Raw genomic sequence first — 4,143 nt, 5'->3', positions numbered from 1 at the left:
GTTGTCCTTAATCCATCATCGCGTAAGCCAACTAACTTCTATCAATTCAAATGATCATGGATCTGAAAATTTAACATAACATACTATGAGTATAAGAAATACTCAGTAAGATACCATGCTTGAACTTTTATCATGATAATACTACACCAAAGAAAGCAATCAAACCCATACTTCCATATTCCGACATGCCGGTGCCCTTCGGACTTGTCCTAAGGCATAGATATATCTAACATTTGTGGATTTCTCCACCATAATCATAACATTTGTGGATTTCTCCACCATAATCATAACATTTGTGGATTTCTCCACCATAATCATAACATTTGTGGATTTCTCCACCATAATCATAACATTTGTGGATTTCTCCACCATAATCATAACATTTGTGGATTTCTCCACCATAATCATAACATTTGTGGATTTCTCCACCATAATCATAACATTTGTGGATTTCTCCACCATTAACATACTTTGGTTTTTCATGCATAACTTAAGCATAAATATTACCATGAAAATCATACCACATAAGCATAGAAGGTATCTTACCGTAAACTTGATGAGCTTCGGTTGAGATGTAAATTAGAAGTGCTAGTCTTACTTCCTTCCCTTTCCTTTCTAAATTTCGGTTTTTGCCCTCTTTTCAAATGTATAAATGTTTTGTAGAAATGAAGGAAATTTCTTTCTCTATGGCATGGATTAGGATATATTTATACTTGTATAAAAGGATAGGTATACAAAGATATTTTTATTTTTCTTTTACTTCTTGTGGCCGACTTTGACCCCCCCTTTTCTTTTTCTTTTTTTTATAACTTTACACTTGTTTAATCCATGATCCAAATGTATGGTGGTGATGGATAACAAGTGGGGCTAATTATAGGTAATTAGTAGCCTAAAAACCTATATTTGCAAAGGAAATCTCTAATCTTCCAACTAATATAATCCAACCCTCTATCTTTCATTATTAGCACATGTATCCCAAATCTAAACTTATATCCAACTTACATATCCAAAAATTATGGATCGTAAATTAATTTAATCATTTGGTCAATTGAAGTCCTAACAAAATAATCGACCACATTCAATTTCATACTTGACTTAAGGTTCGACTAATTAATAATCACTTCGTGTAAACACAACATTTAACACCTCATGCTTGTAGTCATTAGCTACCTCTAACATTAACTACTACAAAGGTGGTGTTCCATTTTCATATGGCCAAAAATAGTATTGAAAGTTAAATCGCCATCTTAAAGAAATTTAAACTAGCATAAATTTTCGGAGTATTACACATGGTCCCATCACCAACCGGTTTGGATGAAGTGGCCTCAGCAGAGGATGATGGAGCAGGAGTTGTCGATGCCAAAGCCTTTGAAGGGGAGGCTGAGCTTTTCTGAAAAGTCCAAAAGATCATCAGTACACAGAAAAGTTTCAAATGTGGAAAAGCATACTTGTAAATAGACCAATTTAATTACCTTCCTCCTGACGATAAGAGGGGCATCATCATCATCAACATCATCCTCCAGAATGGGAGATGCTGAGGCTGGCCGTTTGCGGCTTGGAGCACTCTTGGCCGTAGTAGGCCTGGCGGGGAGAGAAGAAGATGGACGAGCAGATTGTTTAGTACGACGAGAAGGAGAGGGGCTCCGAATAGACAAAGGAGTGACCAAAACAGGAGGAGGAGAAGAAATACTCGGTTGGTCTAATGAATGAAAGGCACGATTGGCCTTAGTCGCAAATAATCTGTGCTTCACCGATGGCTAGAGTTGTTCAAAAAGAGGGTGAGTAGCATGACAAGAATTAAAAGGGCTAATGAAAAGTGGCTTGATAAACGAAGGTTACGAGTGTTTATAGCCTCTGCTTCCGCCTTATTAATGGTATGAAAACGGTCAATTAAGTTCTTCGAATAGCAAAGAGGAACAGGCCAAGTTTGGCCAAAACCAAGCTGACGATCAAAAAATTGGGGAGCATAAATTTCTACCCCCACTTTGGCATTGGTCCCAGTTAAGATATCATGGAAAAGCTCCCTCCCAATTAAGAACTGGATCCAAATGAGCAGAGAGGTGCTCGCGCTATCTATAGTGGAAGGGGGATGTACATAGTTTGGGGTCAAAAAAGGAGGAAAAGGAAAGAAGGAAGGGATTGAATCTAAAGAATAAAAGAATGAAAAAATGTCCCTTCTGGACATATTTACAGGAGTTAAGGGCTCCATAGCTAGCCAGCTAGCAGAAGAACGAGAAATGGATGGAGCACCAAGCGATGGAAAATAGGATCTCAACCACAGTTGAATGAACCAAAGAGGTCCACTGCCAGTGGGAGATGCACCATTCTTCAATTGAGCTTGAAGAAAAGCCATACCTCTATAAAGGACAGCCAAAAACAAAGAACATAAATTCAAAGGCCTGCCACGCGCCAATTCGTGCGCTATAGGGAAATAACTCAGAGAAGGCTTTATACTTGGCACGCACAACACATATTTACAAAGCCAAACTAAAAGGAAGGCCACTCGCTCAGTATGGGTAGGCTCAGCACTCGAATGATTGTGGAGGGTCTGCAGGCTTGAATAAGAATCGGTATAGTTTTTACCGCACTGTGGGGCGCCACCAGAAACTAAGATACCTGGGAAAATGGTATCGCCCAAAGGTGGTAAATTCACCAGGGCCCCAACATCCCTTAACGTAATAGACATGGGGCCAAGAGGAAAAATAAAGGTGTTGTACTCAGGGGACCAAAAACTCAAAGCAATCGAAAAGAGCGCTGAATCAAAAGTAGGGGGCAAATAGAGACTTCTAACAAATCAGAAATCCTAGCGCTATCAAAAAGTGCCTTAGTAGGACCATGGCCCACCAGGCGAGCATGCCACCTACGAAAAGCTACATCAGATTTAGGCCAAGTGCGAATACCTCTTTCACGAAGTGGCCCCAGCGGCAGAGAGTTTAGAAAAGGAGGGCCATGAGTGCAAGAAAACAGCTGACCCACCGCCGCCTGTTTAACTGCCTCCACATTGTTGAAGAAAGGACCCAAGTAAAACTCATTACGTCCAATATCGGCGGGCGCGAGAAAACTTGGGGTTATGTATGGGCGACTCAGAAGTTTCTGAAAGTCATTAAAACTAAAGGAGTCGCTAGCTTGAGATTGTAAGCAGCCATAGGAGAAGGAACGAAGCTTTTCAGGGTTACGTAACAAGAAAACAAAAGATAAACAGTGAATCGTGAAAGAGATGCAGAAATATGAGGCGTGGTTTGGTAGCAGTGAAATGGCGTGTTTGGGGTTTATAAGGGTTTGCAAAATGACGCACTTTTTCAAATTATAGAAGGAAACAATAATTGAAATTCTTGGGAATTTCGAACGTTGCTAGAAACATGAAGTGAATATGGCAAAATTCAATAATTATTATTAATTCTGCCATATTGGGGGGTAATTGTTGACACATAAAAATTCAGCCCAAATCGAACAGCCCAAGGAGTAAAGCCCAATTGGATGATCCCCAAATCAGATAGCCCAAAGAACGAAGTCCAATCGAACGAATCAAGGTGAAGGCCCAAATAAGGGGCCCAAGAGTGCGGTAACGCCATCGCCCAAATTTGCAAGTCGCCCAGAATCTGAACGAATGGAGTGTCATACGGTCGCCCAGAGCTGTTATTCTATTCTCGCCCAAACCTTCAAGTCGCCCAAGGTATCAACAAACATAACGCATTGTGGTTATCAAGAAATGCAGTTATCAAGGCAGTTGTTAAAGTAGCCCTATCACGTTCCACAACTTAAGGAATTCAATCGAAAGCGTTTGAACGATGAAAGATAATGGCAGCAGTTAAAAGGCAGTTTCATGACAAAATGGCCACTACAAAGAAAGTGGGTAGTTATAGGACGATCAAGCAGATTTCAGAGTAGTTAATCACAAAGAGATCGTCTATGAGGTATAAAAGGGAGAAAGGACGTAGAAGCAAAGGACCGAATCAAAAACTCTCGAACAGAGAATATGTAACTTTCATTTCCATAGCTTTTAGACTTAAACACTTTTCTTTCTGTAACTCGTGTGCTTGCGCCCCTTGGAGGCATGTTGTTTTTCGTTTCCAATTGTAAAGTTCATCGCCAATAAAAGAACACCCCTTTTTGGGACTTTGTCTCAAGAGGTTTCGTCCCTTA

Source organism: Olea europaea, chromosome 20 (assembly GCF_002742605.1).
Source record: "Olea europaea var. sylvestris chromosome 20, O_europaea_v1, whole genome shotgun sequence".
In the NCBI taxonomy this organism is placed as follows: domain Eukaryota; kingdom Viridiplantae; phylum Streptophyta; class Magnoliopsida; order Lamiales; family Oleaceae; genus Olea; species Olea europaea.
This window is presented reverse-complemented; position numbering follows the sequence as displayed.